Source organism: Plodia interpunctella, chromosome 12 (genome assembly GCF_027563975.2).
Source record: "Plodia interpunctella isolate USDA-ARS_2022_Savannah chromosome 12, ilPloInte3.2, whole genome shotgun sequence".
NCBI lineage: Eukaryota > Metazoa > Arthropoda > Insecta > Lepidoptera > Pyralidae > Plodia > Plodia interpunctella.
In genome coordinates this window covers 4330355-4353136 of record NC_071305.1, presented here as the reverse complement: position 1 = coordinate 4353136, position 22782 = coordinate 4330355, and the positions used below count along the sequence as shown (strand labels likewise).

Here is a 22782-nt window from a genome sequence, read left to right as displayed (position 1 = left end):
TTAACAGACATCCAATTTCGAAAGCAAGCTAGCATGCCGTAATACGTATGACGTCACGACCGCATAAGGGAATGACACGCCATTGCGTATGACGTCACTTGTCACTGTCCCGAGCCTGCAATGGGCCGTATAAATCAGTGGTGCACAAAACTATTTGTAAACAAGTGTGATGTTTCATCTATTGATAGTATATCTATGGCATGCCAGAACATGGTGTTTACGTACAATGTACCGAAATTAAGATAATGTTCTTATCTAAGATTTTCCTGGTTTTAGTCACAATTTGTCCGTTTTCTCATATAGAGCAATTTTTTTGTCACTACAAAAACTTTTTTTATTATTATTTGGATTTGAGTAATAAAACTAAAGTAGTTTCAATAAGTAGTATTTAAAAATTACGCTGTATAATTCTTTGATCTTGACTATACTATGATTAAAATAATGTCTGAATATGTCCTAGTATCACATTAATACTTTTGTGTAGCTTCGTTACGATTTTCTCTTTTTATTAATTTGTGAAGCATTTTTAGATCCAATATCAGAAATTACTTTGATTTTATTTGAAGTATATTACCTCAATAGCAAGTCTGAATGCTCAACTTACTGAGAATTAAATAGAATAACATCGCTAATCGATAAAAGATTGATAGCGCAGTCTATGATAGTGCCAGTTAAACCACTTTCGCAAAAGTCGGTCATTAGATTGGTCACCAAAAATGTCCTTTTAATTATCTCGAGCTCCCATTGTGCTTCTGAAGGCACACGATGCCGTTGGCCCCAACATATTTGCTGTGGATAATACGCCACCCAATCTGTATTCTTTATGAGTATAAGTAAGTACTCCTTATGAGTGTAAGAATATTTTATGGAGTCATAAACAAGGCCAGTGCCCAGTGGAGTGGGATATTAAAATAGATGATGATGATAACCTTCAATACGAGTATCATTAGAAGCTAAAAATTGAAAAATTACTACTCAAAAGTTACCATAGATAAACCATCAATGTCAACAAAACTGACTTAGTTAAACATACCTTTCCAAACAATTTGGCCATACACCTCGACAAACATAAATAACGAGATAGGCGTGATGCCACGATGCCACATCCCGTGAGAAGGGCATGTATACACGGGGCATGACCGCGTGACGTCATTTGTCAACGTCACTCGGACAAAACTGTCAGTGTAAATCAGTCACAAGCGTTTGCGTTCGAAATTGTTCATAGTTTACCTAATCGAGATAGAGTCTTACACAATATATATAAATATTGGGGAATTTTTTTAAAAATAATAACGCGTATATCCGACGACCTCCGTCTAAGTAAATAGGTACTCAAAAAAGTTTAAATAGCTAGATTCGGAAGTGTAAATCAAATAAATGTTTATATTATTTAAATCTCCTTTGCTAACACTACTAAAAAGTACGCTTCAATAAATGAGTACGCTTCTTTGTACTCTAGCTTTGCCTCTGTTCCGATTCCCTTCTCATGTGGCAAAATTATGATTACCTTTCAATTCGTTTCAAATGAAGATGCCATTATTCTATGATGATCCTATTTTCAGCAATTACTTTTATTTCTTACACAAATTGCCACACTAGGTAAAGAGTTTATATTTAGGTATGTAGGTATTATAATTTTTCATTAAACAATGTACAGAGTTGACTAAACCGAAAACGGTGGTCACCAAAATCTTTGACTGTAATATTGTATTAGAAAATTATAATACTATCTAATAACAACATGTATATAGTGTGTATAATTATTATATAAAGAATGAAACATACTCTACGATTTTCTTTATTTTATTGTCTAGAAACAAGCCTTAAAACAAAACGGTAACTTTATATTTACAAACAACCAAAAACGGTTAATCATTGTCAAAAGCCAAATAAAAACATACCTCCTTCAACCTCTATTATTCAACCCTAACCAGCCTGTTATTTATTAAACGGAACCTTTAATATTCCTGAAGAGTTGGCATCTTTAATTTCTTTTCTCATACATTTCTTACCACATCAATCTTGGTAGGAGGCAGACCTCTTTATTAAATTCGTTGTTGTAGCTGCGAACACAAAATAATAACAATGTAGAAAATTATAGTATGGATTTTATTTAATTTTTAATTGCATAAGCAATTTTATATCCTTATGCCGGCTTGACATGCTCGACAGATGCCGACATGAATGAACATTGCGTAGTTTGTTTGAATGCTTTTATTTACCGCTATGAAAAAAAAGCAATGTATACCGAATCCGCCAAGACCAGCTGCCATCAGTTAACTAACTGTCAAGGCAAGAGCCTTGACAGTTAGTTAACTATATTTTCTTTTTATGATTTAAAAAGCTGTAGAAAGACCAAGCACAATGTCGAATGAATGTTAAGAAAGATCTTATCCTTCATTCGACATTGTGCTTGGCACTTTTTCATGTTATATTCTAAATGAAATAACATTTTAACAATATTGTATATTTACGTTCAAATTTTTATTCTCTCTATATTTTGTGCCGCTATGCAGAGCTGTCAGTATCGGGATTAATTTTAAACTCTCGTCAAAACGCGTCGTCACGTCATATCGCGAAGATCTAACTTGAGGGAATAATAAGCACCTATTTTTTATGAATACGTGTCAAGCTAATTGAATAGTTTGTGCTGAGAATTTTATCTGTAAACGTTTTTGACCGACACTAAATGTTTGTTCATCTTCGATAACTATTCAACTATGTGTTATTGCAGAACAAAAGCTAAGAAAAAATAAAATTATGTAAAAAAAATAGTTGGTGACCTTATCAATAACCTTAAAAATTGAAATTATTGATACCAATTCAAACATATTAACCGAAAAATTAAAGATCTTTTATTTTTTTATTTTTAAGAGAAAGTAGGTATCTAGAATTATTTCGCTCATTATTCTTATATAGCTTCATGTATCCGTGTTAATCGTTAAAGCCATTTACATGCCATTCTCTGAGATTACGTAAGCGCTTGATGGCATCGAACAGGTGGTCTAATCAGCGCTTTTAATCTACATAATATAAGGCTTCGATACTGAGTTAACTTCGAAATTACTGTGCTTTTATGAAAATAGACTGTTCGTGTATATGGCATACATAAAGAAGCATTATATTTTAGCTTTAACTCCATATTTTTCATCCTAAGGCGAGGTCTCCGCTTTAGGATACTCTTACTCTATCCCTTAGGAGACTCTTATTATATCCCTCAAAAGCTGATAGGTAATAATTGTTGCGCCGCTTCCTGCGCTGCTTACTGCGCTTTGAAAATCGACGAATCGTAGACTTAGTAATAAGTAATTTTTGACGTTAATAAGTGATGAATGAATGAATTTAATAAAGAATTTAGAATTTGATATTGGACTTCATATATTTTTTTAAATAAATAAATATTTTCACTGTTGTACAAGAGTTATCAGATCTTTGGTTACTAGAAACTGTTAATGAGATTTAAAATACATAGTTTATTTTTCCATGTTCTTCTTCCAAATTTTCCATAATCCATAAAGTTGTTCACTACGGTATCATTTTATGCGTAATTTACAATTTAACGTCTGAATAGTGATATTCTTGTAGCTAACAGGCTCTGGGCTTCCTTTTTGTTCGTCTATTTTTATATTCTTTCCTCGTAACGCGTCATGACGTAACTTAATTGCCTTATCATTTTATTTTGAATATGTTATTTTAGAGCAGAGTGTAACAGACCTGCGTACAACAAATCAAAATTCGCCATTTTAGCCGCCGCTTATTACAATATTATTAGCTAAGTATATAAATAAATAAATATATTATTCAGTTACTAGCCCAGGCTGGTATGGTGGGTCAGGCGCATCCTCCATATTCTTACAAATCGATAGTGGATTCCCACTATCGATTTACATCGCACACCTATGTTTAATATTCATTAAACATGCGATGAGAAAACTATAGGTACCACATGTTTTATTTAGATAAATAAATTACTTCAATTTGAAGCATACGGAGACCGAAGTTAATAAAAATATTACCCACAAAATGTAAGTCGTGCAAGTTTGATTTTTTTCCCTTCTCGTGGTATGCAGATTGCAAGTACGTGACCTGCGCGTCAAATGGAGGGACTGTCAGTGACAAGGATATTAGCACACCGACTCTGTCTGATTGAGGGATATTACATTTTTAGTGGGATTTTTGCATTTTTACAGACTCAATTTTATGCTTGTGTCATGTTCGTGAAATCTTATGTTCCGGACATACACGTTAAACTTGCAATTTACTTTTGTGGCTTTACCAACGTGTATTTCCCATTCACACTTTGTTTTTTTCAAAAGTCCTTTTCCGCACTCCTAGCAATAACTTAGGCGAAATATCCATTAGATTGAATGATTAACCGTGAAGATACAACAAACGAACAGATAAAATTAGTTTAGTATTTATGATATTAACTAGTACTTGTAATAGATAGTATATAAAACCAGCTCAGTAGCTAGTCCAATCCCAGTGGATTTTGTTGTTTCCTTTAACGTTCCCCAGTAACGTAGATAAAATCCGATAGAATCCAGCACGTAGGGTGTTGAATTCTAGTTATTGCGAAATATTATATAAAAAATGTAATTATAGGTATATCAAACGGGAAAAAAAAGATTAATTTCTTGTAAACAAATGGAGATTTAAGGCAGTCTTTGACTGCCTTATCTTGATAACATTTTCACAAAATTCACAATCACGTTGTCTCGTCTCGACAGACAATTTCATGTATTTTTGTCTGATATAAATTCGCCTTCAGCATATTACCCGGGAATACTCCCGTTGATTTATTAACTTTTGGATCATTCGCTATTCTCGAAATCAATATACGAATGACGTCAAGGTACATAATCGCACAACTCCCTCGGGCTTACCACATTTAACCTCCGACATTAAACCATCACTGTGATCTATAATTAAACTTGTATAAACAAAGTAACATGATGATGTTTTGTTACTTATTAACGTGGATATTTTGACGTTGATTTTACGTATTTTTGATAATGACTTTTATTGTACACTGTACAGTCTAGCGTTAAATTAGATACAAGAATCTTTAAGCTGCTTAGGTAAAAAACTCTACTCAACTCAGATTTTAAAAAAGATTTTCTTCTTTACGTAGAAAAAAAGTTATTCTTCTCTTTTGTCTAAAAATGGACATTAAAACCATCGAAAAAATTAACAAATTTAAAATCCCATTTACAAAAATATAATATTTTTGAAATCTTACAATACCACCATCTGTCAGCTAAGTTTGATATTTGTGGAAGAGGAGCTAAAGTTCTAGTAATTTCGTTTGAAATAATTCTTTGGCGCAGAGTGTCTTACTTCGGAACTATGTTAGTCTTCCCAACTAGTTAGAACTTTACCTAGAAGTTGACCTGACATTTTATTGTCATATTAATTTAATTTAATCAGAATAAAGAAGAAAATTATTTTCCCAAGTGGCTGCAGCGGGCGCAAGATATTTTCGATGTAGAGTACCTACTCGTGAAATCCTTATCTTATCATGACGAAGATTGGCCACTCTTTGACTTCGATCTTGTGATTGATCAATAAAAATTCGCACATGTTATTCTAAGTTCTACGTAACACACATATTGAATTTAATATAAATTCGTAAAGCCGATTTTTCGTGTAAACGTAACAAAGATCTACTTGAACATAAGAGCACTTTTAAAACTTTTTTACTTTATATGATTAGTAGGAAATAGTATACCATGAATCATTTCGTATCGTATGAAATTGTAATTTTCAGGCATGTTTTCACAGGTACAGGTCCCAAAATAGCTTAAAATAGTAGGCCAACATCTATCAACTCTATGCTCCATGGTAGATGCAAATGCTGTGACCGTAACTCATGCGTACAGGATATGGTCTGACATGAGTAATGGCGTCATGCGGAGTGGTCAGTTACGGCGAGGATATTGAAAGGCGATGTAATTAACAGTTAGTGGTTTGATGAACGGTAAAATATTTACTAAATTGTAGGATAAAAAGAAAAGGAAGAAAACTCCATTCCAAATTCAAACTACATTATATAAAGTTCATTTTTGTGAAGGACCTTATGTCGGACACGAGCTTTTTCAAGCAATTGTTGTCTGCGCGCAGTCTTGTTTACCCGTAGAATTTCCTCGTTGAGAGCTAATTTAGATTATTATAATAGTTGTAGTTGATAGTTGTGAGTCAATTTAGAATATGACGTGAAAAAGTGCCTGTGAAGGCCTAATTTCTGAATAAATGATTTGATTTTGATTTAGAGCCGATACTGGTCGACCATCGAGTCATGCATATTATAATAATGCATTGTTATCTCGATTCCTTTTCGATTAAAGATATTTGCTTCAAAATTGAGTTGCAAGATTCCATCCGAATAAACCTAGATGCTCAGACATACATTGTATTTAAATAAAAGATTAAAATAAAATGTATGTATAGCTTTATTTATACCCTCAATTTTCATTAGGTCAACAAGTGTATAAAACGAAAGTCATTACATTAGGAAATCGCGCATATCTGTGTAATAATGTATCAGAAGGGTCGGATGAGTCGACTGGATCGAGACCGGGCGAGATGGACCTCCTAATCCGTGAGGAGGGCGACAGTTTGCCTTGATCACATGTTACGAAGATAAATTAAATTCTACCTGATTCTATCTGGCTTGACAACGTTGACCTATTTTCTTGTAAGGTATTAAGTTAGTTAAAACTTTTCTGTGGGAATTTTGGGATACAGTGTCCTATCACTACATAGTATAAAACAAAGTCGCTTTCTCTATCCCTGTATTCCTATGTATACTTAAATCTTTAAAACTATGCAACGGATTATGATGCGGGTTTTATTTTTATATAGTTTGATTCCTGAGAATATAATTTATTATCATTTTACCTGAGTGAATCAGGGACGGGCCGCTAATAATATATATTTCAGGTTTTATTTCATCTGTGTGTTCATATTATAAAACAAAGTCCTCTATTGAAAAACTACTGTGTGATTCCTGAGGAAGGTTTAGGTGCATAATTTATTATGTTTTAATCTGAGCGAAGACGGGGCGGGTCGGTAGTAATACATAATTTTGTGAACATAAGTGGCCGAAATAGACCGGACAGTATGTTCATCATCATCTTATGTATTCTAATAGAAATCAGATTTAATCTATCATTCGGGTGAAATTGTCCTAGAATGGTAGGACCGTAATAAAACTTTAAGTTATTTAAATTCTTACTTATTTAGCATTTATAGCTGTAAAATACGTAATAAACCTATTTCTGCCAAATGGTGAGATATATCCATTAAACCGTTGACAGAGACAAAATGAAATAATAATTTGTCGATTTCTCTGTACAGGATGTGTGTTACATCATCAATCATTTCTTCAGTCGCCTATATAGCTCTTTAATTGAGGCTTTAATATCGAAATAATAAGAGCATAGAATAATTGATCAAGTTATCAAACTCTGAAATTTATTATATTTTTCGAAGGAAATTACTATTTTCGAGTCAGTCGAAATACAACCTCTAGTATATTATCTAATATTTAAGTCTGAATCTAAATAAAAAACTAGTCGTTTATGACTTCGTATAAAAAAAAAATAAAAAATTCTTGAACGCTCGGCGTTAACTGACATGATAAAATAATTATAATATTACTAAAATGAACATTCGGTATACAAAAATCATAAAATATATACATTCATGTAAATTATTTTTATACAATCTAAAATACATACAGTTTCAATTTTATTGAATGTATTATGAACACGATTAAATTAAACAAGGTAGAATTGCATCGAATGTTTAGCATACTTTAAGCTAAGATATGTTTTATCTCATTCTGTCAATGTCAAATGTTCGAAAAGACTAGTGACAAACATATTTTAGCTTATACTATAAGCTAAAGCTAAAAAAATATTAATAAAAAAGTTAAAACATACTTTGTATGTTTTAACATTTTTATTAATAACGAGGTTAAGGAGTCTCGAATTATTATTATAATGGGGCAGCTCTATCCACTTTTAGCCACCATATTTTGTAGCAGAACAGATGGCACCATGTTGGCTCGCCGTCATAGATTTCAATTAATTCCTGTCATACAAAATTGGCTCGCGACTATATTTTATTATATAGCAATGACAAATCACTAGAATATTTGTTATAACGCATGTTACTGAAGGGTTACAGGTTTTGCAGACCGTAAGTTAAAATTTACAGTAATATTATTATATAAATCTGTAACTTTATGACAGTTATCAAATATATTATACAATTATATCTTTATATTATAACGGTTGCAAGAATAAAGTTCGACATTTTAATTGGTGCGTTGCGTCGTAGCTCCGTTGCTTCTTTGTGCGTAGCTCGTAGCTATATCCTCGTGTAGCTTGTAGCGTCAGCTACGATAAACGCTACGTACGTACTACGATTTGTTACGAAACATTGACGAACAGGATATATAAAATTTTAGGCGACATGATATTTTGATTTTTTTTTGTTTCTCTTTACCTATTCTCAGTAAATTTATTGAGACAATCAGGTCAACTTGACTGTAACAGAAGACGATGTTACAGGTTCAAACCACAGTAGAACTAAATTGAAATAGTTTTACGATTGGAACAATCCTGACGTACTTTGCATTCCATAGTCTCAACGACTGGTAGAGTAAATTAATCTACATATTTACGCTCATTGTTAATACTAATTTAAATTATGAACTGATTCTGAAACTGATTTTTTAACTTAAGAGAAACGTACACTGGCCACTCGGCTGTGCAAAAAGAAAAATAAAATCTACTCCTAAATTCGATTCCGTAACATTTTTAAAACCGCAAAGAACGAAGCTGCTTGAAATTTCTTCAAGTGTAAAACTATGTAGGGTGATACCGACAAGAAGTGTAATGTTGTAAACTTCCCCTTCTTATGAAACTGGGCCATCTTGGAACATTCTACAGGCGAAATGTAGGTTTGACATCTTTATTTTTTTCATATTTTTAAGGGCATTCACCTAATATAAAGGAAAGGATGTAGGTCGCGTCCAACTATGTTGTTGGCATCGTGAAAGGTTATACTCCGTCGAGGATTCATTCCGTCTTAGTACCTACCTACAAAAAGATTTAAAACAATGTCTTTGACATTATCCACTCAGAACTTCATTTTTATTTTTTGTTGAAAAGAGGAGACAAGACAATATAAGATATTATAAGAATATATGTAATGTTCTTATACCTGTGGAAAAAATAGTAAAAAGCTGTTTCCATACTCCCATACTAATATTATAAAGAGAAAAGTTTTGTATATTTGTATGTAATAAACTCAAAAACGAATAATACGAATTAATGAAAAACATTAAAGAGTAACAGAGAGTTTTTTCCCGAGCGAAGTCTAGACGGGTCGCAAGTGATGTATAAAATTAATCTTTTTATTTGACAGTCATAATTATAATCCATATTTTCTTAATAGAATTCTTAACTTATATACGTTTCTAAAAAACTTCTGTGTACCATACCTATTATTTCGGAAATAAAAAATACAAACACATTTCCCTACCTAAATGAAAAATAAGGAAACAACCGCCGAAACAAGATCAATAAACACTCATCATTCTGTTTCAGTATATTTCGAGACAACGCCATCTATCCGCTGCAGACATGTCCCACCTACTTAGAAGTTCCACAACATTTTACCAGATGGCGCTAATACTGTTTCAGTTTTCTGCCATAATGAACATGTAGTTGCCCAACCCCCCGGTAGATGGCGGCCAGTTTTTCTTTATAATTTCCACATATACAATATTTGCATTAGATTGTAAAGTATGTTCCACTACATTATGATACAAAATATACATAGGCAAACGAGCGGATTTATCAATATCAAGTTCCAAAGCGCATAATCAGTTCATGTTTATTTTTCTCTTCGCAAATTGATATCAACAACGTAAACAAATTTTATTGTTCTTCTTCTTAAAAATTATTATAAAATTCTTCTTCACAATTTATTCTTCTTTTTAAATTATTATAAAATAGGCGTCAATGTAGTATTTTTAGTAAACATCGTTGTTATTATAATAAGTATTGTTTTTATGTCTTTGTTTCCAACCACTTCTATTCCCCGTCAGTTGTTGCCATTCCTTATCGAATTATTATAAGATTACCCTAATATTATTTATTTACAATATATAAATATGTAATGTTTGGGGTAAACACATAACAAACGTTTTGGTTCGACTTCGTAAAGCAATATTCAAATCGGAATTACAGTTCCGAGTACGATAAAAATCAGAAAACTACCGCCACATCCACAAAATTAGTCCGACAACACGATATAACAATTAGAAAATGAAATAACAAGGTTGCCGAGGGGATTTTTTTGCGAAAACACTGTTACAGAATATAGAGTGTGTAGATATTGATAGTTCTACACTTCAGGCATTTGAATAATGTAATCGTGACTTGTACACTCAGTAAAGTATAATATAGTTGATACATTTTTACTCGTGCTGATTTGATGGCAGTTTCTGATGAATCCATTGAGGTGGCTCGGTTAGCAAGGAAATATTTAATAGTCTCCTATAGTATAATGCTTACAGATTTGCCATCGACACAAAAAAAAATACTTCCTTCTCTTAGTATATGAGGGGTTCTTCTCCAGTTGTTATTATCGGAGTTTGAAGACCCCTTTTCTACATTCTATTTTACATTTCACAGTCCTTAGACTCTCTCTTTCTCATCTCTGCATGTTCCCGGTTGCATTCAAAGTTGTGACGCCGTGAAACCCAGGGTCAGGGCAAAAAAAATAACTTTAACACTTAGTGAATTCGGCTGTGATTTTACAACCGGCCGCTAGCCTGACGTCAGCCCTTCTTGAGGATGCTATTGTTACCTATCAGCTGCCTAGGCTGTGTGTCCCTTAATCGCCTCGGGATATGAAATGGTACTATTCTAGTGCGGAACCATATGTACACAATATTCATATTGATTGATCCTTGATTTATTAGACCACACCATGGATTTAATAAGTACTTCTTTATAATCGTATTCCTCATGGTTAAGGGTCGTGGTCATAAAGTGGAATTAAACACACATAACAACTTTATTGGCATTAGTCATGGAGTGGTTTGCCATTGCCTTCTCCATTTCACACACAAGTTATTATAATCAACTAGTGTGCAGGTTTCCTCACGATGTTTTCCTTCATCGGAAGCAACTGGTAATCGATGAAAACTACTATACATGAGTCACATTGGTATACAAACTCATGTGGCATGGGTAGGATTCGAACCTGGGACCTTTCGATCCACAGGCGGGTTAAGACACCACCACGGTTTCTTCCACGTACCTTCTAATTCCAAGGATCACACATATTCTTGTCATCGATCAGTTCTTGAACTTTTGACCAATTAAAGTGTCACTTTTATGTTCTGTTTAATTTATACCACCAATTACGTCGGTAGATAAGGCAAAGTCGGGCTTGTCGTCGCATTGCTTCCGAGAATAAAGGGCTCAATCGCGTGCAAAACTTGGAAGCAGATCTAGAATATTAACAGGTAAATACAGCACGTCAATACTAATCACAATATAAATGGTTGAAATGTGAGAAAATGTGTTTTAAGAATAAAAAGTAAATATCAGATTTTCATTGAGGATTGGATGAGGATGTATGGGTGTATTGTATGTGTTTGTTACTTTTTCATCCAAAATCTATTGGACCGATTGTTATGAAATTTGTTACACAGGTATAATATAAGCTGGAATAACACATTGGGTAGGTATCATCCCGAAATTACGGAACGAAGCCCCGGAGCCTAGTTAGTATTACCATCCTGTTTCTATTCTCATTATAAATCCTGTTTTCTGGCTGGATGGCAATTTCAGAATTTGCGACATATTTCATGTTCACTGCAGAATACTTCCGATCACAATTTGCGCTGTAACATAATACTTTGATGCCATATTGAAAAAGTTTTCACAGCACTAAGCCCGGTCTAGATATTGCTTATGTTGGTTTGTACCTCTTGTCGCTCGCTGCTTCAATCCTAAAGGTTATTAAATATTTTTGTAAGTAAAGACTTGTTTTTTATATTTTAATTTGTTAAAAAAATTTTTTTTTGAAAATTCTATAATCGAGCAGGTATTGAACTCACGCCCCTTTCTATCTATGTAATGTTTTAAATCTTGTTATTATTTTTTAAAATTACTTAAAAAGCATGTGTGACATATACTTATAACAAAACAATTTAAACACATGTTTTACCACTTATTTAAACTTTTATAAACTTACAAATTTGTATGGAACCCTCGTTGCGTGAGTCTAACTCGCTCTTGACCGTTTTATTATTTTTTAAATAAGCATAGCGATGAGGTACAAGCAGATACCTCCTCCACGCCTAGTTCTGACTGAACTTTGTCGTGACCGCTTCGGAATTAAGCAATTACAGCAAGCTAACTCGCTGCAAACACAAAACTGCCAAGCTTTATTATTGCTTGCATTTGCAATTCAATGTGTTTAGGTCAAATTACTGCTTGCAATGTAATGTCGTGTCTAAGGTTCTGTTATGTTATAGTTTTAATCGAAATATGGGTACCTACCCATACTAATATTATAAATGTGAAAGGGTTTGTTTGTCCGTATTTTACGTCACAAGGGAAGCAACGGATTGAGGTGATTTTTGGTGCGAATATAGTTGGAGAGCTGGAGAGTGTCATAGGCTACTTTTAGCAGCAGGCGGAGCCGCGGACAATAGCTAGTATAAGTAAAAAAAATAATTCTATATTTAGTATAAAGATCGTAGGTTTTTATTTTAATACCATAAACTGCGTTTATGTTATTTGTAATGTAATGTACATTTTTATTTAAATCATTTTAAAAAATCCACAAGCTTTCATAGTCGTCAGAGAGATCTTGTTGCATTGATTGGAACAAAAAATCATATACTTACATTAATCCGTTGGTGAGTCCCTCGTGGGAGTCGATTCTGGGTTCATCATTAGGTCATGCTTATCATAATGCATTGTCATGAAAACATTTAAACTCTGAAGGACGAGTAACTGATGTATCTGAATGTTGTGCGACAAAAGTGACGGATGAAAGGAAACTTCATGCGACAGAGATGCGAATGTTCAGATGGATGTGCGGGGTAACTAGATTAGATAAAATATAGAATGATTATGTAAGAGGAAGTATGAAAGTAGCACCAGTTAATGAGATATTATATAGTTATACCAGCCTAAGCTGGTACGGGGATATTTTAAGAAGAGATTAAAATCACGTCACTCAAAGGGCATTAAAGATGGAAGTAAACGGTTCCAGGAATAGAAAAGACCTGAGAAGAAATGTATAGTGTGTCAAGGATAGTATGAACAGGAAAGGAGTATCAATGGATATGGCAAATGACAGAACGAAATGGAAGGAACTTACATACTACGCCGATCCCACATGAGTGGAATAAGGTCAAGAAGAAGAAGAAGGACTAGTAACTGAAATTTAACTTGCAAGATTTGATTACCGACATACATCGGGGATGTTTAACTAAATAAAAGCTCGTAAATACCATGCACAGTTTTCGAGCGATTTTCATCGAATACGTGAAATACCAGTGTAAAAGCGATCTCGAATATTTTTCCCTCTTTCCTCTCCTCCATATGTTGGCTGGCCGTCCTCTCAATTATGCAAAACCGCCATTCATTTACAGATTTTAGTACGATTCCCGAAATGTCGACCATTTTATGGTAATCAGCTTAACGTCTGCAATTTATAGGACACAGTTATATTCGCGCTGATAAGGTTATTTGGCAATTATTACCAGTAACACTCTAACTTATGATATAATGCGAAATTATCTATTCAGCTTGTTTTGTTTAGGGTAATTTTGTGTTAATTGTATGCAAATGACGGTGAAAAGCCACTACTGATGTAAGTAATACCAATATTCAATTAGGCACAAGAACCATACAGTTAGTCATAGTTTTAATATCGTTTGTAATGCATATTTTTATTGACTTCACTCTTGTTTGACTTCAAACTAAACCTTTAAATTTCGAAAATGCGGTTATGATAGCCTGTTCATTCCATGAGTTCACTTCTTGCTGATAGATAGCTTAAGTATGTATGAGTACTATACGTTTTAAATTATGTTTCACAAGTATCGTAACTCCATGCCGATTTATCTAGCAGTTAGTTTATAAAAAAATATTAGATACTGGTGAAACAGGCCCATTTAACTTTTAACAAGTGCATTAATATTCACAAAATGAATATTTATGCACTCGTTAAATGTCTTCGAAATTTAATTCCATTCTAATTTTAAACTTTAATTACTTGAACTATTCCTCAAGTCCGATTGCCCGTTCGTTAGCACGTTTGTTCGTCTGTGGCTGAATTGTTCGTGTTTGATTCCATTCTATTCCACTGGGAACCCGCAATTAGACCCGGCCATTGTTATTGCACTTTCTGTTAACAATTCCACTTGCGACTGCGTTCCCTTTGTGTCTATATTGCTACAGCTCGCTAATACCGCCTACTAGACTTGATTAACTTAGGCGAAGCAATGTTTGTTCCTTCTAAGGAGATTTGAAATATTTTGTTTTTGTCTAATAAAAGACATTCCCCACCCTTGTATTGTTATCTCTTTTTGAAATTAAATTTCGAAGGACATAATTAATTCAAATATCTAATTGTTCCATATTATTTTTGCATTGATTCGTATAAGTAATTGAGCAGAAAACGAATGAATATTTTAATTACTATCAATTTTCAAGAAGTACGTAGGTATAATAAAATAAGTACAATATTCCGACAATAGACATGAGATAAAATTATTTATATTAAAATTAAATAATAATTCTTAGAAATTATAATTCTTTCAAAAGATACATCTTATCTTACTTTTTCTTACTTCTTTTACAAGAGGCAAAATAATTTCGTAACTGTGAAATCAATAGAAACTATGTATGTGTTCTGCGGTTGGAAGGGTGAGATAGGCAATGTATGTAATTACAGGGTACTATGGCAAAAGATCCTAGGCAATAAATACAGTGACACCCCTAGTGTTCCCTAGTCCTGCAGGTGTTGATAGGCTTTGGTGACCTCTTACCATCAGGTGGGCCGCATGCCTGTTTGCCTGCTTGGAAGAATTATTTATCTAGCCTGTGTATATGGAGCAGCATATACACGTGATTTTTTCCATCCTTACATATTATAAAATAAAGTCCTCAACTGTTTGTCTGTCCGTCTGTTAGCGATAAACTCAAAAACTACTACATGTATTTTCATGCGGTTTCCACTAATAGATAGTATGATTCCTGAGGAAGGTTTAGGTGTGTAATTTATTATGTTATTACCAGAACGAAGCCGGGAAGGACAAGCTAGTAGTATGAAAAAAAATGTAGCATGAAATGTATGTACCGCCTACTGCCACCGCTTTAATTTTCTGATACCGCTGTCAAAGTATCGGATTACTTTTGTTATTGATTACATTTGCGTACGTTTGCTAGGGCTGCCACAAAAACATTTAGTAAACACACCTCTAATATAGCCAAATAGTCGTCATACCGGGCTGCTATACTGGAGGTCCCAGTTTCGGTCTCCGGTCAGGTCAAGTTATAAAAATAATTTTAGATTAAAATATACAGGTATATAATATAAGTTAATTAAATATAGTATCGTTAATATTAACTTAATAGTCTCAAACTTATTTAATTTTACCTTTTTTATTTTTAAAGAATATTGTCATGCTTATTTAACTTCATTTATCGTTTAGTAGTAAATAAACAACACAAATCAATGAAAAGTTTGTTTATGAATCGTAATAACATATTTAGACGGTTATAGGTCTGGCTGGTAATAATAATTAAAAATAAATATTTAGCCTTTATGCTAAACTCACATTATAGTGCGAGTACCAACCCTAGCTTGATTGTTGTAGTCACAGGCAGTAGGCTTCGAGTCCGCGGCATGAACTGAGCAATTTTCTGATAGCCATCTAACATGGAAATGGTTACGTTTGACATGTTGGTTATTTTTCCATTTGTCAAGCGGTAGGTGCGGGCCACTTCCATTACGACTTGCTCTAATTAACTTTGCCGCTTTTATTTATGTAGGTATCGGTGTTTAGCTGTTTTTTTTAAAGTGTTTTTGTTGTGGGAACCTTGAAAAGATAAATTTAACTAAGCATATCACATGTTTATATTACTGTATACTAATGTAATCTATCATTGTTCCAGATGTTCACTAAAGTGATAATCCGGAGTCAAATTTGTAAGTACTTAGCCATTATGTTTTTTTTTTACCTTCAAATTTTTAATTTTCTGTCGCAGGTCTACTGGAAGAAATTATTATAGATATAACAATATACTTCTTTTCCTATTAGTGAGTTTTATTTTTACAATGTTATGCTGTAAATAAATAAATAGTAACTCTCTAGCATTATCTAAAATACCATTAGTCGCTTTTATTACAATAACTTTAAATGTAATATCTCTTAAACCTTCCGTAACCTGTAATGCGGTGCAATACCTCGCTCAGTACTGCATTAGTTCCTATATTAGGGCGAGGGGTTAATAACTTTCGAGTAATTAATGTAATTTCAAAATGACTTGCAGGCAATAAGCGAACGTCACCGCCAATAACTCAAAACGTACATTTAATTACAGCATACGATCCGCCCCAATTTTCATTCCAAGAATTTAATATCGTTACAAACCGGCAAAATTATATAATGACGCGTCAGTTGCAGGATATGCAATCACCTCCGTAGGTTTTACTCAGTACTGTCAGCGAGGGGATATACCTAATGCTGTCTCCACACTACTCACGAACAGTTCGCCAAATTTCGCCGGTTTCGGTATACATTAAATAAGAGCTCATACAATTCGCATCGGCATCAGTCCGGGTTTGGCGATAGTGTGGAGCCTTTATAACAATTGTCGCTGCAACGCCGTTGTGAATTATGAAGTGATAATTACAAAAAAATTGTATAAAATAACTAATAACGGGAATTATATCTTATATTACTCTCTCAGCCGTAGAAATCAAGCTATACTTTATCTTATCGCTCGTCGCTGGTAGTGGAATAGGTCTCAAAGGGCGTCGCCATAATCAAATATTAAGCCCGTTTCCTTCAGCCCAGTATTGCACAAACGCCTACAACCCCTTTAATTATGTTTATCTTTGAAGACCGATATGCTTATTGATTGTTATTGTTTAGTTAATAAGGGTATATTAACAAAACAACAATACAACATATTATTGTGTTCTTGGATAAAATCCAGTAAACAATTATTTGTTTTTGGTATCAGGTCTTCTACACAAAATATGGTCAAATGGTCATTACACAATATAAAAGAAAGACGGAAGAAAGTGGTGGTCGATGAAACGTATTAAAATGAGTCATACTTACGTAGCACAAGTAGAATTCAAACCTTGGACCTTTCGGTTTACAGGCGTCCATTGGATCACCACTGCTTTAACTAAACGAATGTTCGCTACAAAAGAAATAAAAGGATTTAATCCTTTCACTCACATTTTTGAGCTATAAAAACAGAGCAGACCTAAAACTCGCTCGCTAGTTCGCTCCCTAGCTAGCTTTCACACGGTCAGTGTGAACCACATCGCTTATGCATCCCATCGCTTCGAACGCCAGCTCGATCGCTCGCTAGCTCTCGCGTCGTGCCCGTAACACTGAGAAAAAAATAACGATAATCGAAATCGTTTACTCAGAGAGAAGTGAGTATAAACCCAGTCAAAGGGTCCATGAAATGCCAATAACAATATAACTTTAACAAACTGCAGCACACAGCCGTTTTAAAATCGATAAAGAGTTTTCCGCGCCATTGATTCTCGCGTTCAGTATTGGCTTTCTTTTGGTGAATTTCGATATGTTACTGTTAGAACATTTCTAGTAATTCTTTTACGTTTAGTTCTATCTCAATCTCGCTTATGTTTAGTTTCATTATTGGCTGTGACGCCCGGAAACTTCCAAAGAGAAAAATACTAAATCTTTAAATTTTGTAATTTTACGACCGGCACCCTGAGTGATGTCAACCCCCTTTCTTACTTATAATTAGGTATCAATGCTTCCACTTTATCATTTTTAAATATTATTTGTATACAACAATATTAAAACAATATTATTCCGTCGGTAATCCTGAAATTGGCTTTAGAAGTTGATTTTGTAAATTTGTATTTCTCAGTACACATTACGAGTATAATTTCGCAGACAGCAATAAAGTTTTTGTTTGAACAGACTACACGTTTTAAGATAAGCTGGATTTATTCAAAATTACTTTATAATAAAGATAAAAATAAATTACAACTGTTTCTGCATAAAAGATCTCTTTAGATAGAATTTATTTCGACTGTCTTTTTAGTAGATACCTATATGTATACATTAAAAGAAAAACGTTTTGTATGCAATTATATACAAAAATATTTGTACTCCAATAGGAGCAGAAAACTATCTACTATTTGTATATTATTTGTATTTGTTTTTTCTATCAAACCAGTACCTCTGACAAAATTTTGTAAGTATTAATGAGACGTCTGTTTGTTACGTTTGCTTACAGCTATAGTGCAGCTAAATCACTGTTGGCCTGATGTTGATGATATTTGATATGGACAGAGTTAAGCATCCAAATATGGGCTACAATTTAATTTTTTGAAATAAACCAATAATAAACAAAACAAATTCACTCTCATTTTACAACAAAACTATTATTATTTATAATTTAATAAGCCATCTATGTATATGGTAATACCCATCCTAGGTACTTAAGTTCTCATTTTCGTAAATTGATACCATCAATTTATCAGAAAAGAGTCAAATGCATATCGAGACGAAATCTAGCATATGAAAAGTCACGGTGGCTTTAAAATTATGAGCAAAAGAATAAAATCGTTAAGAAGTCTAGCACTCAGATGCACGGATCGAACACTCGACCAACTTTCTCGATGAGTGAATTCAAATATTTTCGCTAAGTGCGGATCCTTGCGAACTCCTTTGATGCAAAGGAACTCGGCGCAGATTCTTTGCGATTTATCCAAAAACATATTCAAATCTGCTTAACTTTTGAGAAATAGTTTTCTTGTTATTTTGTTAAAAAATCTGTGCGTTTTCTATCTGGCCTAAGTTTGGAAATGTGTGTTTGTTATATGTCTCGTAAAATATACTTGACAAGTTTCAATCCATTTGTGCATGGACTGTTTCAATCGAAATTCCTGGAGGTCCGGAATGCAGCAGTGTTATATCTTATGTTAAACCAAAATTATTTCATGAATATATTTAATGCCAAACAACTGCCAACTGGCAAAGACAAAGCATTTAATAAAGACAGCGACTAAACCGCTAAGCGCTAAAATTATCCTGTCCTTAACAATGAATAATTCTTACTAAAAACGTGGCTGGTTTCAAAACTGTAATTTGAGACAGGGAAGCACGCAATTGTCTTCATAATTGCGGTACAATTATATCAGACTTGCGCCAAACTTGTGTGTCAGCTGGTAGAACGCAAGGCGTGAATTTTTAAAGACGGGGAAAATTTTCATTATTTTTAATTTAATTATATTGTTATAAGCAAACTTTTATTATTTGTGAACTATAAAACGTATTAGATAGTATATAACTAATATTAAATTCCACGGGTAAAAAGTATAGGTATGGTCGATTTTCAGTTACGAATACTTCTTTAGTCTGCAAAAATAAAAACACGTAAAAACCTGACCACATTTTGAAATTTGAGCAATGATTGAATTTCGATATAGGTATCTTTTCACACTCTCTTAGCCGAGCGTTTTTTCGGTTCAGCGTCGGAAGGTCCGTTAAAAAGATCCACATGTTAGTTCTTAAGAAGTAGCTTTGTAATTTGTCTGTGTAATTAAATGAGCGAAATTTTAATTTGTGTCTTTATCACTCAGTTGTTCGGCACTTTTTGTCCCAATGTCTTACGAAAGTTCCGGCATTTTGATGTTTATAGCTCGCATCTGCCGCCGTAACGGTTGTACTGTATTAGCCCAATCATTTTTATTATTCTACCACAATGTACGTACCTACCTGGTATAGGACTGGATAAAAATAGAAAACTCTTTACATAAAACATACTTTTATCTAAAGGTATGAAGGTGATTTTTGTTGAATTATGCATGAAGTGTTTATTTTGTATATTGTCAACAGCACATCACCCATACAAATTGTTTGTAAATACGGTAACTCGACACGCTGTTCATGCCGGCTCCACACTATCGGACAGATGACGACGCGAATGCATTAACATTGCAAAGTATGTATGAGTACTTTTATTTACTGTGAAATACCAGCAATATATGCCGAATTCGCCAAGATCGGCGAACTGGTCCGCGATAGTGTGGAGCCAGCATTACATTTCTTGTAGTTTTGCACCGACTACGATTCAATCGGCAAGTTGCACTTTAAAATCTGAGTATTTTGTTATTTCTCGAATTTGAGCGTAATTTTAAAATCGACTGTGACATGAACAAAGCATATTACCTTGTATTACCGGCGAGATTATACTAGGTAACATAGAGAATGGATAAAGTGCTTGCTCGCTACATACTCGTATAAGTTTTCAAATTTCCTTTCCAGACATAACGAAAATGAACAATGTTGTACATATTGTATAGTGAAAGTAGGAGGTTATTTAAAAGGTCCAATATTTGAAAATAGATGATCCAGATAAAGTTGTAGCTCCATCGAAATTATAAATAGAAATAATAACAATAAGTACCTAGTCAAATTCCCTAATATTAGATCCTTACATATGAAACTGGCGATGTGTATGGCGGTCGTGTCGCAAAAGAAAACACAGTGCGTTTCTGGTTCCAACGTTTTCGTTCTGGAAATTTCGACCTGCAGAACAAGCCCTGTGGACGGCCGGAGGCCCTAGTTGATAATGAAGAATTGAAGGCTATTGTGGAAGTGGATCCATCGCAAACCACGTCCGAGTTAGCTTCAGGTTTCGGTGTTATTTTAATCCTTTTGAAGCAAATTGGGAAGATTAAGAAACTTAAAAGGTGGGTACCTCACGAATTAGTTGAACAACACAAACCGGCAAACGCGTGTCGACTGCTGCGTTACATGACTTAAACGGTACAATAATGAAGAGTTTTCAAATCAAATCATTACCTGTGATGAAAAGTGGATTCTCTACGATAATCGGAAAAGCTCATCGCAATGCCTGGACCCTGGCCAGCCAGCCAAATCCTGCACCCAAGCGAAAATTGACCCAAAAAAAGTTACTTGTAAACATTTGGTGGACTAGTGCCGGTGTCGTTCATTACAGTTTTCTCAAATCTGGCCAGACAATTACGGCAAACGTTTATTGTCAGCAATTGCAAACTATGATGAAAAAGCTAGATGCTAAACAACTGAGGCTGGTCAATCGCTCCACGCCACTGCTGCTTCACGACAACGCTGGCCCACACACTGCACAACAGACGGCTACCAAGGATGAGAAGGAATTAGAGGAGCTTCAATTGGAATGTCAAAGACATCCACCGTACTCCCCGGACCTTGCTCCAACAGATTACCAAGGTTTTCGATATTTGGATAACTTCTTCCAAGGGAAAAAATTCAACTCAGATGGGCAGTCCAAACCGCCTTCAAAGATTTTATTGATTCCTGTCCGAATGTTTTTTTTGTAAAAGGATCAATGAACTACCTATGAGATGGCAAAAGTGCATAGATAATATTGGTTCTTACTTTGATTAAATAAATATATTATATTAAAAAATATTCGACTTTTTGTTCCGCGCCAATTTCAACGCCAATTTCATATGTAAGGACCTAATATAATGCGCAAACCGTCAAATGACACATACCTACGATATAACAAAAAAATACTTATGTAGCGCAATAATTTCTTTCTTGTACTAATTAATTGAACTAATGAGCAAATTAAGTTTGTCTCCAACTGTAATTGCTTTAGCATTTTATATCGTACTTTCTCTAGTAGGGTTGACGATATTGTGACAAACAAAATAAATCGCATTTGATGAAACAAAGCATTCGTGATTCCCTTTAGGAGATCTCGTTAGAGCCTTAATGAATCTATTGAGAGTTCGCCAAGCGCGGACGAAAGAAAGGGGGGGTTACAGTTGTGCTAATAATTTGCGTTAGACTCGACACCGACACTAGCTGTTGGTGTATCGCATAAACAGATTGGTTAGTCAGCATTTCTATGAATTTTAATATATAAATAATATAATAATACTTCATTTGGTTATCGGAGCTTCTAAATCTATGAATCACAATTTGATCTTAGTTATTCGTTTTTTGAATGTACGTATATAATATGACTCTGCCTGTCCACCAATGCTCTTTTTTTTATCTTAGCGTTTTTCCGTTTGCTTTCACCGCTACAGAGCCCAGGGTCCACTTTCCTGCTTTTTACATTATCATATACTACAAAAGGGACAAAATGAAGTTATCTTAGCTAAATAAAAACACATGAAAATCGCCAGAAACTTGGACATTACCCGCTAAAGTCTATGAATTAAGTCTGCCTCCAGCAGCAGTCGAGCCATTGAGCCGAAGCGACTTCTAATGCCGTTTACTTTCGCTCGAACTTGCATAGACAAGACAAGGCGTCTCGTCCCGAGTGCACCCGCTCAAATCCCCGAAATGCGTAATTGTGCTACTTGTCCTCGCTGAGTTCCATCTTGCTTCTTCTCAAAATTTATTCAAATGTTATGCTTTTGAGAATGGAAATTCTTCTTTTGTTTCAGTTATATTTTGGTGTGGCTTTGTTAATAATAATAAAACTGTCT

At 34.1% G+C, this 22782-nt stretch overlaps 1 protein-coding gene and 1 pseudogene across 3 annotated transcripts in view; both read left to right on the top strand.

Annotated features, from left to right (window-relative positions):
* The window catches only part of LOC128674050 (semaphorin-2A), a 313535-nt gene that overhangs the window by 72856 nt on the left and 217897 nt on the right, over window positions 1-22782 (top strand). For all 3 annotated transcript variants that reach the window (XM_053752331.1, XM_053752330.1, XM_053752329.1), the window contains exon 2: window positions 16227-16260. The gene's annotated coding sequence lies outside the window, so the exon portion shown is untranslated. The remainder of the gene's footprint in view (window positions 1-16226; window positions 16261-22782) is intronic.
* LOC135309829 (histone-lysine N-methyltransferase SETMAR-like) lies at window positions 19937-21724 on the top strand (annotated as a pseudogene).